The sequence below is a fragment of the Equus przewalskii genome, chromosome 5 (assembly GCF_037783145.1).
Source record: "Equus przewalskii isolate Varuska chromosome 5, EquPr2, whole genome shotgun sequence".
In the NCBI taxonomy this organism is placed as follows: domain Eukaryota; kingdom Metazoa; phylum Chordata; class Mammalia; order Perissodactyla; family Equidae; genus Equus; species Equus przewalskii.
The window spans coordinates 26074873-26089416 of record NC_091835.1 but is presented as its reverse complement, the minus strand read 5'-3'; the positions used below and the strand labels follow the sequence as shown (position 1 = coordinate 26089416).

At 44.7% G+C, this 14544-nt stretch overlaps 1 protein-coding gene across 2 annotated transcripts in view; it reads right to left on the bottom strand.

The window, feature by feature from the left end:
• The window catches only part of GPR35 (G protein-coupled receptor 35), a 33975-nt gene extending 19938 nt beyond the window's left edge, over nt 1-14037 (bottom strand). Inside the window, exons 1-2 of one of the 2 annotated variants that reach the window (XM_070620238.1) lie at nt 13928-14037; nt 13705-13838 (exon numbers count right to left, since the gene is read on the bottom strand). The gene's annotated coding sequence lies outside the window, so the exon portion shown is untranslated. Of the gene's footprint in view, nt 1-9103; nt 9288-13704; nt 13840-13927 lie in introns of those variants that run through there. The other variant, XR_011540209.1, reaches the window with a different exon arrangement.
• Between the last annotated feature and the right edge of the window lie 507 nt (nt 14038-14544).

The window sequence follows — 14544 nt, the reverse complement described above, 5'->3', positions numbered from 1 at the left end:
AAGATTGGCACCTGAGCTAACAACTGTTGCCAATCTTCTTTTTGTTTTTTCTCCCCAAATCCCCCCAGTACATAGTTGTATATTTTAGTTGTGGGTCCTTCTAGTTGTAGCATGTGGGGCGCCACCTCAGCACGGCCTGATGAGCGGTGCTGTGTCCGTGCCAAGGATCCGAACGAGTGAAACCCTGGGCCACTGAAGCGGACCACACGAACCCAACCACTAGGCCACAGGGCCAGCCCCTAACAAACCCTTAATTATAACATAAAGGATAAAGGGAAGAAAAGCATTAAAAATAACTATAAACACTTCAATTTTCTCCAACACAGAAAAGAATAATTTGTGACAACAAAAACATAGAAGGGGAAGAGAAAAGGATGGAACTGAAGAGGCTAATGGAGATAAGAGGCTATCAGAAAAGACTATCTCATCTATGAAATCTTTTATATGAACCTCATGGTAACTACAAAACAAAAAATCAGAGCAGAGTCACAAATCACAAATAAAGAGAAAACCATCACAGAAGACCACCAAACTGAAAGGGCAGACAGAAATACAAGGAAAAAGAAACAGTGGAAATATAGAACACCAGAAAACAAAAGATAAAATGGCAGTGTTATGTCCTCATGCATCAATAATCACTCTAAATGTAAATGGATTAAATTCAGCAGTCAAAAGACACATAGTGGCTGGATGGATTAAAAAATGAGACCCAAAAATATGCTACCTCCAGGAAACACATCTCAGCTCTAAAGAGAAAATAGGCTCAGAGTGAAGGGATGGAAGATGATACTCCAAGCTAATGGCAAGCAAAAGAAAGTGAGTGTGGCCATACTTATACCAGACAAAGCAGACGTCAAGACAAAAAAGATAACAAGAGACAAAGATCAGCATTATATAATGGCAAAGGGGAAATGCTACCAATACCACATAATACTTATTAACATATATGTGCCAAATACAGGAGCACCAAAGTATATAGAGAAACTATTAACAGACCTAAAAGGAGAAATTGACAGTAACACAATAATAGTTGGGGACCTTAATGCCCCACTTATGTCAATGGATAGATCATCCGGACAGAAAGTAAACAAGGAAACAGTGGCCTTAAATAAAACACTAGGCCAGATGGACTTAATAGATAATATAGAACATTCCATCCAAAAACAGCAGAATATATGCTCTTCTCAGTGCACATGGAACAGTCTCAAAATAGACCATATGTTGGGAAACAAAGCAAGCCTTAATAAATTTTAAAACATTGAAATCATATCAAGCATCTTTTCCAACCACAATGCTATGAAACTAGAAATCAACAAAAAGAAAAAAGCTGGGAAAATCATAAATATGTGGAGATTAAACAACACACCACTGAAAAACTATTGGATCAATGAAGAAATCAAAGGAGAAATAAAAAAATATCTGGATACAAATGAAAACAAAAACACAACATACTAAAATGACTAGGATGCAGCAAAAGCAGTACTAAGAGGGAAATTTATAGCAATACAGACCTCCCTCAAGAAATAAGAAAAATCTCAGGCCAGCCTGGTGGCACAGCATTTAAGTTCACATGTTCCATTTCAGTGGCCCAGGGTTCACTGGTTTGGATCCCAGGTGTGGACCTATGCCCTGCTTGTTAGGCCATGCTGTAGCAGGTGTCCCACATATAAAGTAGAGGAAGATGGGCACAGATGTTACCTCAGGGCCAGTCTTCCTCAGCAAAAAGAGGAGGATTGGCGGCAGCTGTTAGCTTAGGGTTAATTTGCCACAAAAAAAAAAAAAGACGACAGAAAGAAAAATCTCAATAAACAAGCTTATATTATACTTAAAAGAACTAGAAAAAGAAGAACAAACAAAGCCCAAAGTCAGTAGAAGGAAGGAAATAATTAAAATCAGAGTAGATATAAACAAAATAGAGACTAAACAAACAATAGAAAAGATCAATGAAACAAGGAGCTGGTTCTTTAAGAAGATAAACAAAATTGATAACCCCTTAGCCAGACTCACTAAGAAAAAAAGAGAGAAGACTCAAATAAATAAAACCAGAAATGAAAGAGGAGAAATTACAACGGACACCTCAGAAATACAAAGGATTATAAGAGAATACTATGAAAAGGTATATGCCAATAAACTTGACAATCTAGAAGAAATGGATAAATTCTTAGAATCACACAACCTCCCAAAACTGAATCAAGAAGAAATAGAGAATCTGAGACCAATCACAAGTAAAGGGATAGAAAGAGTAGCAAAAAACTCCCAAGAAACAAAAGTCCAGGACCAGACAGCTTCTCTAGTAAATTCTACCAAACACTCAAAGAAAATTTAATTCCTATTCTTCTCAAATCTTTTTGATGGGGGCTGGCCCCGAGGCCAAGTGGTTAAGTTCACACGCTCTGCTTCGGTGGCCCAGGGTTTCGCTGGTTCGGATCTTGGGTGCAGACATGGCACCACTCGTCAGGCCATGCTGAGGCAGTGTCCCACATGCCACAACTGGAAGGATACGCAACTAAAATATACAACTATGTACTGGGGGGATTTTGGGAGAAAAAGCAGAAAATAAAAAAGACTGTCAACAGTTGTTAGCTCAGGTGCCAATCTTTAAAAAAAAAAATCGTTCTGAAAAATTGAAGAGGATGGGATGCTTCCTAACTCATTTTATGAGGCCAGCATTACCCTGATATCAAAATTAGACAAGGACAACACAAAAAAGGAAAATTACATGCCAATATTGCTGATGAACATAGATGCAAAAATCCTCAACAAAATATTAGCAAACTGAATACAGCAATACATTAAAAGGGTCATACACCACGATCAAGGGGATTTATACCAGGGATGCAGGGATGGTTCAATATCTGCAAATCAATCAATGTGATACACCACCTTAACAAAATGAGGAATAAAAATCACATGATGGGCTCAATAGATGCAGAGAAAGCATTTGACAAGATGCAGCATCCATTTATGATGAAAACTCTTAATAAAATGGGTAGAGAAGGAAAGCACCGCCACATAATAAAGGCCATCTATGACAAACCCACAGCCAACAGCAAACTCAATGGGGAAAAACTGAAAGCCATCCCTCCGAGAACAGGAAAAAGACGAGGATGCCCACTCTCACCACTCTTATTCAAAATAGTACTGGAGGTTTTAGCAAGAGCAATTAGGCAAGAAAAATAAATAAAAGGGATCCAAATAGGAAAGGAAGAAGTAAAACTGTCACTGTGTGTAGATGGCTTGATTCTCTATATAGAAAACCCTAAAGAATCCACCAAAAACTGTCAGAAATAATCCACAGACACAGCAAAGCCACAGGGCACAAAATCCACATGCAAAAATCAGCTGCCTTTCTATACACTAATAACACACTAGCAGAAAGAGAAGTCAAGAAGACAATCCCATTTACAATCACAACAAAAAGCACAAAATACTGACGAATAAATTTAACCGAGGAGGTGAAAGCCCTGTACATTGAAAACTCTAGGAGATTATTGAAAGAAATTGAAGAAGACGTAAGAAAGGGAAAGGTATTCCATGCTCACGGATTGGAAGCATAAACATAGTTAAAGCGTCCATGTTACCTAAAGCAATCTACAGAGTCAATGTAATTCCAATCAGAATCACAATGACATTCTTTATGGAAACAGAACAAAGAATCCTAAAATTCATATGGAACAACAAAAGATCCCAAATAGCCAAAGCAATCCCTAGGAAAAAGAACAAAGTTGGAAGCATCACACTCCCTGAATTCAAATTATATTACAAAGCTATGGCAGTCAAAACAGCATGGTACTGGCAGAAAAAGAGACACACAGATCAATGGAACAGAATTGAGAGCCCAGAAATAAAGCCACACATCTACAGACAGTTAATCTTTGACAAAGGAGCCAAGAACATACAATGGAGAAAGGAAAGTCTCTCCAATAAATGATGTTGGGAAAACTGGACAGCAATGTGCAAAAGAAGGAAGGTAGACCATTATCTTACACCATACACAAAAATTAACTCAAAATGGACTAAAGACTTGAATTTAAGACCTGAAACCATAAAAATCCTAGAAGAAAATATAGTTAGTACACTCTTTGACATCAGTCTTAGCAGTGTCTTTTCGAATACCATGTCTACTCGGACAAGGGAAACAAAAGAAAAAAATGGGACTACATCAAACCAAAAAGCTTCTCCAAGGCAAAGGAAAGCCTCAACAAAATGAAAAGACAACCCACCAACTGGGAGAAAATAGTTGCAAATCACTTATCTGACAAGGGGTTAATTTCCAAAATATATAAAGAACTCATACAACTCAACAATAAAAAAGTGAAAAACCTGATTGAAAAATGGGCAGAGGATATCAACAGACATTTTTCCAAAGAAGATATACAAATGGCCAACAGACACGTGAAAAGATGTTCAATATCACTAATTACAAGGGAAATGCAAATCAAAACTACAATGAGATGTCACCTCACACCCATCAGAATGGCTATAATCAACAAGACAAGAAATAACAAGTGTTGGAAAGGATGTGGAGAAAAGAGAAGCCTCATACACTGCTGGTGAGAATGCAAACTGGTGCAGCCACTATAGAACACAGTATGGAGATTCCTCAAGAAATTAAAAATAGAAATACCATATGATCCAGCTATCCCACTACTGGGTATTTGTCCAAAGAATATGAAATCAATAATTTAAAGAGATTTATGCATCCCTATGTTCATAGCAACGTCATCCACAATAGCCAAGATGCAAAAGCAACCCAAGTGTCCATCAACAAATGAATGGATAAAGAAGATGTGGTATACAATGGAATACTACTCAGCCATAAAAAAGACAAAATCATGCCATTTACAATAAGGTGGATGGACCTTGGGAGTATTATGCTAAGTGAAATAGACAGAGAAAGACAAATACTGTATGATTTCACTCATATGTGGAAGATAAACAAACACACAGATAAGGAGAACAGATTAGTGGTTACCAGGGGGAAGGAGTGGGGGAGGGTGAAAGGGGCAAATGTGTATATACATGTGTATGGTGACAGATAAAAACCAGACTATGGGCGGTGAACACGATGCAGTCTATACAGAAACTGAAATATAATAATGTACACCTGAAATTTACACAATCTTATAAACCAATATGACTTCAATAAAATTTAAAAAAAGAAAAGAAAAATTGGAGAAACATTAAAAAAAAAGTCCTTATCTTTTATTCATACTGAAATTTTTGTAAATGAAATGATATGATGTCCGGCATTTGTTTCAAAATATTCCAGTCTAGTAGATGGAAGGGAGGTGGACAATCTCAGTTATGATTTGATAATTGCTGAAGTTGGTGGTGAGGGGCACATGGGGCTCTTTATGTTATTCTATTTGTATCTATTTGAAAGCATGTCTGTGACTTTTTCTTTTAACTCCATGGTAGTAGAGGAGAAGAAGATGGGGTCTTCTCCGTGGTCCTAACAGGATAAGAAATCCCTGAGAGTCAGAAGCAGGAGGGAGCACATGGCAGGAGGAAACCATGGGCCCAAATGTGCCCGGGAGAGAACTCCTGACAAACAGGCTGGCCAGGGGTTGCCTGAGCAGGAGGGCAGGGTTGCAGGGGCCAGATGGAGCTCTGGGGTGACTGCACTGGCTCTAGGCTTCATGGTGTGGTGGGTACAGTACAGCTTCCCCCCTCCCGCCTGTACACACCCATATACACATACCTGTGTACATACACACATGCACACATATACACACTTAGCACACACACTTGTACATACACATACACATATACATATGCACGCATATATCACACACACATACAGACATGCATATAAACATATGCACACAGACATGCATACGTACATATGTAACACATGCACACACATGCAGACATGCATATAAACATATGCGCACATACAGACATGCACACATACAGACATGCATATAAACATATGCACACATATATACACTCATACAGACATGCACATATACACATGCACACACATGCAGACATGCATATAAACATATGCACACATGCACACATACAGACGTGCATATATACATATGCACACATATATACACGTGAACACACATATACACACTACAGTGTCAACTCTGACAGTTGGGCTTTGTAATCCAAGCGCCTGACTAAAGCTTTGATTGCCCAGACAGCCACTTGAAGAAGGCTATCTCGAGTAAACACACTGCCAGCCACAAGACTAGTCAAAAAGCTGGGCTGCCTCCCGCCGGCCTCCTTTGCTTTAGAGATCTTGGTTGATTTCCATAACTGACCATTTGGGCCACTTGTTTTTTCTCTTCCCGTGCTTTAAATTCCTGCTTTTATGTTCTCCAACAAAAAGTGAGACCACGAAACCCTAGATCCCAACCCTAGGCACTCACTTTTGACCCTAGTAAAGGCAGAACCCCGTGCCATGCTGTCTCTCTTTCTCTCTCCCCTCACAACCTTGCTGTGCATTACCCCTGGCATGCCTCGGATGGTCCAGGGCTTCTAAGTAACAAACACTTTTTTCTTCCAAGTTTCCTCATGGTTACTGCTGAAGGGTGTCTTGCAATCAGAATAAGCGGTAGGTCCAGTCATGACATTGGTTTGGAAAGGGGAGATGTCTGTGGGAAGCTCCCTGGCCCAGGTGAGCGCCCCCAGGCCGTTCTAGCCCATAGCATCACTGTTGACAGGCGGGGACCGGCACAGAACACACACATACATATGCGTGTGTATGTATACACACTTGCACACACATATGTATACACACATGCACGCACGCACACACACACACTTCTGCCAAACTGCATCTATGGGAGGGGCTCATGAGTGGGGAGGCAGGACTGTGCAGCCCATGTGAGTTGGAGCCAAGAGGACGGAGTACTCCGGCCTAGCCCTGCCCCACAGGCACTCACCCAAAGATGGGCACCAGCTGGGACCTACCCAACACCTGGAGACGAGACCCATTTTGTGTGGGAGTGGAAGGAACCCTGGAGCTCATGGCTCTGCTCCAGCCTGGAGAGCAGAGGTCTCCTCAGACCTGGGGGCTAGGCTGCCTCCACCGCCCACCTGGGTGCCACCTCTGCACCCCGAGCCCCAAGGCCGTGATGCATAGGTGGGAAACTAAGGCCCAGTATGGGGGGAGCGGCTCAGGGGCGCCAGGTATCCACAGAGGTGAGAACTGGAGAGTAGGCTCAGGCTCTTTCCTGGTGACTGCTTTGAGAGCTGGGAGTCTGCGGCATGAGGTTTAAGATGCCACGCATGGGGCCAGTGGGCGGGGGAAGGAGCAGCGAGGGCCCTGAGCTGGCCCCCAGACCCTGACGGGCCCTGAAGGGAGGAGGCCCAAGGAGACAGAGGAGGATGGGTGGCCAGGGTGTGCGAGTGATGGGAAAAGGGTGGTGAGGAAAGCGGGCCCTCTCTGGGGCTGGTGTTAGGGCTAGGGCGGGGTTAGGGTGAGGTCAGGGTACAGTTACGGTCAGGGTCAGGACTGTGTTGAGAGGCAGGTTAGAGCCGGGCCAAGGTCCACGTGCAGAGTCATGAAGCAAAGCTGGATTTTTCACTTGGTGCTTGTTCTCCTGAAAAATCTGAAGAGTCCAAAATTCTTTTCCCAGAGTCCTGTGTGCACACACACACACACACACATACAATTCAGGGCTGTTCATGGGCCCTACTGTCATATCTGCTCCCCCTCACCCCGAACAAGCACCCTCTGCTCTCACCATCCCCACTCCCACCCTGCTCAGAGCAGGCCCACCATCCGCCAGCTTCATCCATCCCGCTCTGTCCACCTGTTCATTTCCTCCCGCACGTATTTGCGGAGCTGCGCCTCTGCTAGTCCCTGAACTGAGTACACCGCCTCCTCCTCTAGGTCGGTGACATCTGCACAGCTCCTGTTGAGGTGTGGCTTGTACTTCCAGGAAGTCAACATGGCCCGCAAATGAGGCAGGCTGGTTGGAATGCAGGGTCGTGGAAGGCCGCTCTGTCTGGCAGCCAGAGGCACGGTTTAGTGTCCCTGGAGAGGGGCAGGGACAGGGGAATCCACCCTGGGGTGTGGCTGACTGCCCGAGCAGCTCTCAGAGCAGGACTCATGAGACTGGTCACCAGGGAAGCCCTGCAGGCCGAGATGTGGGGCCACCCCTCGGCCAGCTGTCATCACTGGTCCTGCAATGCTCCACCTCCCTCCCACCTCACCCTCTGGAAAACCCTGATCCTGGATTTGGCCAACTTTTTGCCTCCTCCATGGTTCCACCTGTCTTCCAGGCCTTGCTAGAGGCCCATGGGAGAGCTCAGGCCTCAGGAGTTCTGAAAGAGCTGTCCTCGCTCACAGCATTTATTTCCTCAAACCCCTCAGTGCTCAAGCCACTGAGATTTGGATCCCACCATGCTCAGTCCACACAGACATCTCTCGCTGAGGTCCCTTTGCTCCCATCTCACAGACCCCGACAGGCACTCGACAGGCACCATCTTACTCCACCTCTCAGCAGCATTTGGCAGAACTGAACTGTCCTAGTCTTTATTTTTAAAAACATTTAAATTAAACATTGAACAGATCTAAATGTAGACCCATACGTGTACGCAGGTAGAGAACTTCTAAACAGTAGAACTTCAGACGACCTTCAAACTCCCTTGCCCCCTGCCCAAATTCTGAAACCCTCTCATGGCAGCTCCCCAGTGGTAACCACTGGGCCACCGCCTTTTTGGCTCCATGATGGCCCACTAACCTTGTTTTTCTCCTTCCTCTCAGGGTTCTCCTTTCACATCCCTGTTGTTTTCCATTTGGCCCCTAAATTGGGGTTCACTGGGGCTTGATCATGGGTCCTTTTTTTGTCCCATCACACTCTCTATAAGCAGACTTACCCACTCCCATTGACTCAAGAATCACCCCTATGTACATGACCTCCAGCTGCCAGCTCCATCCCAGACCTCTGGACCACACATGGAACGGCCCACTAGGCATCTTTTCTTGGATGCCTTACAAGCACTTTACGTGCCACTTGTCCCAAACTGACAACATCATCAAGCCCCTTCATCATCCCCCACACTCTAGCCTTCCTTCAAGGTTTTCCATCTGAGAGAACGATCCATCTTGTTGCCCAGGCCAGATATTTGAGCGTCATTCTTTTTTTTTTTTTTTTTAAGATTTTATTTTTTTCCTTTTTCTCCCCAAAGCCCCGCAGTACATAGTTGTATATTCTTCGTTGTGGGTCCTTCTAGTTGTGGCATGTGGGACGCTGCCTCAGCATGGTCTGATGAGCAGTGCCATGTCCGTGCCCAGAATTCGAACCGACGAAACACTGGGCTGCCTGCAGCAGAGTGCGCGAACTTAACCACTCGGCCACGGGGCCAGCCCCTTGAGCGTCATTCTTGACGCAAAATTTCCCCTTCCTTCCTTTCACCCTCCCTCCTACGTCCAATCAGTCATCAATAAGGTAAATATGCATATTGTAAACCCAATAGCAACCACTGAAAAGATAAAAGAGGTATAATAAATGAGCCAATAGAAGAGAGAAAACAAAGTACTCAATCCAAAAGAGGGAAGAAAAAGATACAAAGAATAGATGAGATGAACAGAAAACAAATAGCAAGATGGTGGATTTAACCCAACTGTATCAATAATTACATTAAATGTAACTGGTCTAAACACCTCAAATAAAAGGCAAAGATTATCAGATGGGACTAAAAAAGCAAGAAATGACAATATGCTGTCTAAATGATACTAAGTTTAAACACAGAGATAGGTTAAAAGTAAAAAAATGAAAAAAAAGTGAAAGAATGGAAAAAGATATAAAATGCAAGCACTAACCCTAAGAAAGCTGGAATGGGTACAGTAATATCAAAGTAAATTTCAATACAGGGAATCTTACCAGAGATAAAAAGGGACATTTCATAATGATAAAAGGATCAACTCAGAAGGATAAATAGACACATCCACTATTATGACAGGTTATTTTGACACTCCTCTCTTAGCAACTGAGAGGAAATCTGTAAGGATATAGTGGACTTGGACAAAATCCATCAACTTGTGCAAACTGAGATTTACAGAACAGTACACCCAGCAACAGAAGAACGTATCGTCTTTTGAAGTACACATAAGAACATTCCCCACAACAGGCCATAAAACAAGTCTCAACACAATTAAAAGGACTTAAATCATACAGCGTATGTTCTTTAAATCCAGCTCGACTAAATTAGAAATCAACAACAAAAAGACATAAAATATCTAAAGAATGCCCAAATATTTGGAAATTAACGCAAGTACAATTAACTCAAAGGTCAAATAAGCAATCAAGGGAAACTAGAAAATATTTTGAACTAAATGATAATGAAAACACAAATTATCAATATTTGTGAGATAAAGCTAAGGCAATGTTTAGAGGAAAATTTATAGATTTAAACACTTATATTAGGAAAGAGAAAAGGCCTAAAATTATTGATCTGAGATTCCACTTCAGGAAGCTAGAAAACAACCACAAATGAAACCAAAGAAAGTAGAAGGAAAGAAATAAGAAAGAGTGGAAATTTAATATAATAGGAAAATAACAATCTAAAGAAAAATCAATAAAATGAAAGTTGGTTCTTTGAAAAGATCAGTGAGGTTGATAAACCTCTGGGTAAACTGATCAAGAAACAAAATCCACAAATAACTACTATGAGGAACGAAGGGGAACACATCACTTCAGATCCCACAGAATGACTGGAGGAATAATAAAGGAACATTATTGATAACTTTATGCAAGTAAATTTGACAACTTAGTTGAAATGCATAAATTTCTTAAAAGTCACAACCTCCTAAAATTTGTATAAGAAATATAAAATTTGGATAGCCTGTATCTATTAAAGTTGTTGAATTCATAACTTAAAACCTTTCCACAAAGAAAACTTCTGACCCAGATGGTGTCACTGGTGAATTCTATCGAACATATAAGTATAAAATAATAATAATCTTAAACATGTTCAGAAAATAAAGGAGGGGGAGCATCTCTGACTCCTTTTCACGGGTAAGCTTTACCCTCATACCAAAACTGGACAAAGATATTACAAGAAAGATAAATATCACGCATGGACACAGACACAAAAATCCTTAATAGAATATCAGCTAATTGAACCCAGCAATACATAGAACAAATAATACATCAAGAACAAGTATCCCAGGAACGTAAGGTCTATTTTAACATTAGAACATCAATCAATATAATTCACTACATTAATAAAATAAAGGAGAATATTTGTATAATCCTCTCAACAGATCCAAAAAAAATCATTTGACAAAATCCAACACCCATTTATGATAGAAACTCTTAGCAAACTGGGAATAGAAGGAAAATTTCCTCAACCTGACAAAGGGCATCTACAGATGACCTACAGGACACCTCATACTCAACGGTGAAAGACCGAATGCCTTCCCACTGTGCTCAGCAACAAGGAGAGTGGCTCTCACCACTTCCATTCAAAATCCTAACCAGTGGAAATAAGGCAAGAGAAAAAATGCATTCAGATAGGAAATGAAGAACTAAAACTTTCTAGTTCCAGACATGGCATATTCGTGTATGTAGAAAATCCTAAGGAATTTACCCAACCCCTGCTCCCCAAACTATGAACTAATGAATGAATTAACAAGGTTATAGGACACAAGATTAATATACCAAAAAAGTGTATTTCCATATACTGGCAACAAACAACTGGAAAATGAAACTAGAAACACAGTATTATTTACAAGCATCAGGAAACAAAGTACTTAAGAATAAGTGCAAAATGTGTATGCCCACAGCTACAAAACGTTGCTGAGAGAAATTAAAGAAGACCTCACAATGTTGCTGAGAGAAATTAAAGAAGACCTCACAATGTTGCTGAGAGAAATTAAAGAAGACCTCACAATGTTGCTGAGAGAAATTAAAGAAGACCTCACAATGTTGCTGAGAGAAATTAAAGAAGACCTCACAATGTTGCTGAGAGAAATTAAAGAAGACCTCACAATGCTGCTGAGAGAAATTAAAGAAGACCTCACAATCTTGCTGAGAGAAATTGAAGACCTCACTAAATGGAGAGGTGTACCATGTTCATGGATTGGAAGGTGCCGATTCTCCTCTTATCGATCTATACACTCAAACCAATGAAGCCTCAAGCATCACACTCTGCTGATTTTGCTTCCTGAGTGTAAGTCAACGCTGACCTCTTCTCTCAGCTTCCAGCACCCCCTGCCTAGCCATCGCCTCTCCCTTGCATGTCTGCAACAGCCTCCTGGTTGGCCCCCTACCTCCAGTCCATCCCTGAGACTCCAGCCAGAGGGAGATGCCAAATGCACACACAGCACACTCTGCTTAAAACTATGCAGTGGCTCCCCACTGCCCAAGAGATAAGACCCAAGCTCCTTAAACGCCCTCAAGGCCCTTACTTACTTCTCCAGCCTCAGCTCTTGCCATGTTCTCTGAGCCCACTTCCTGCACTGTGGGCACAGAGAGCTGCTTTCCATTCCCTGAGGGTGCCCAGCCTCTCTTCCCTGCACCTGGCTAACCCTAGGCTGGTCAAGAACCACCCCCACCCCCCCAAACACATTCTATCACCTCACTGTTGGTAACATCTAGATGACCTGAGTGCAGATGGTCCTCCCTAACGGATGGTGTGTGCCTTAAGGGCAGAGGCGCTGGGCGTCTCGGCCACATCCACAGCACCCCACATGCTCGCCAAGGGGCTTCAGAGTGAAGGAACGGTGGAGAGCAAGGTGACGGAGAGGGATGTGTAGATGCTGGGTGTCTTCTCTATGGGCTTGGGGTATGGGGATGCGCCCAGAGAGACACACACATGTGCCTCAGTCCTCCAACACCACACCTGCCCAGGCCCCAGGATCTCCCTGAGGCCTAGGACTGGCCCCTGACAGCAGCCTCAGCCCAGACCAAGCCCGTGCTGGCTCCTTACCCAGCAGCCTCACCTCCTGGCCAGTTTGGAAAGGGACCAGGAGTCACAGGCAGCTGAGGACGGCCCGGGCCTGAGCCTGGTCTGGTGTGTGCATGGGATGGGGGGGAGGTGGGAGCTTTAGGAAACTGCGCACGAGCATGCCCCTGACTAACCCTCCACGGCCCATGTTCCCAGGGACGCTGAGCGAGCAGGCCTTGCAGTCTGTGCAGACGAAGCCTATACTTGCCGGGAACCAGAGAGGAAAGGCCAGAGGGTCCTGGCATGCACTGGACCACCTGTGGGCTGCAGCCAGAGCCCACAGCCACCGTCTAAGCTCCCCCTGGGAGGGACGGGGCCCCAGAGCTGAGCACTCCTGGGGGTTGGCGGCCTGCCCTCCAAACTCATCCTCAAAACCAGAGAATCCTCAAAACCCTCCTCCTGTCCAAGACCTCATGTTGAGCTCTTAAGACTCCCAAGTGTCCCAAGGAACAGAGTGACTCTTCCCTTCCTTTCAAAAGGCAGCAAAGCTAGCTTAAGTCTGTTAAATATTAGGGGAGAAAAAAGGTCCAGCAAAACCAAATGAGGCAGACATGGGGCACTGAGCAAGGCATGATTATGAATGAAGAGAGAGACTGAGCTAGAGACGGAGGAAGATAGAGTCCGAGAGACAGCGAAAAGGGCCCGGAGCATCTGAGAGCCTTGGCCCCAGTGCGGCAGGCCCCATCCAGCTCACTGAGGCTCCATCCTGCCTCCCACCCAGGAAGCGCTGTCCCAGCCAGGCCCCTCCCTGACTGCCCGGTCTCAGGGCACCAGGATCTCCATACTCACCTCAGGAGCTCTGCCACCCCCAAGGCCAACCCAGGCCTGGGGGAGGGAAGGCGGGCAAGGACAATGAGAGCGAAGACCCAGGACCAGGACGGGCTAGCACGCTGCTTCCACGGAGAAGGTACTGCCCGCTGTGCCTGGAGCAGGAAGTGATGAGAGAAGGAAACCAGACAGGTGGTTCAGGGCAAAGTCTGCCGAGGAAGCCCGGGAAAGGAGGTGTTCTCACCTGCACACACCCAGACCTGCCCGTCTGGGTCTGCCAGGGCCACTGGGCACGGAGGGCGGTGGTCTTCGCCCCTCTTAGTCCCCCACTGGCAGGTCCACAGAACAGCTGGGGACCCTAGGCACCCTGAGGACCCAGGGTACTCAGCTTGGCGTGGCTGGCCACTGCCACTGGCTTCCATGGAGGCCCAGGCCAAGTCAGTCAACATAGTGGAGGGGTGAGGCAGCAGTGGGCCTGCTCTGAGGCTGTCCCAGAGCCTGCCAGGGCCCTGGGGTCTGCAAGCCAAGCTCAGGCTGGGGCATCCTGCACTGGGCTTGGGGACCGTTGTCAGACGTGAGGATGCAGGCTGAGGCCAGAGGTTTCTGAGTCATCAGGAGTTCCTCTGTGGGGCAGAAGGGGTGCGGCCACTGCAGCTGGACCTGCCCAGACCCTGGGAGACCTCAGGGAGCAGGTCCACTTTCCTTTGCTCCCCTCCTCAGCAGGCTGGGCCACACTGGCCTCACCCAAGCAGGCACTTCCAGGCCAGGGACTCCAGGGCAAACCAGAGGGTGGAGTTCAGGACAGAGGACACACTGTGAGTGTGGCCAGAGCCTGTACATGGGGACACTGAGTGTGGCAGA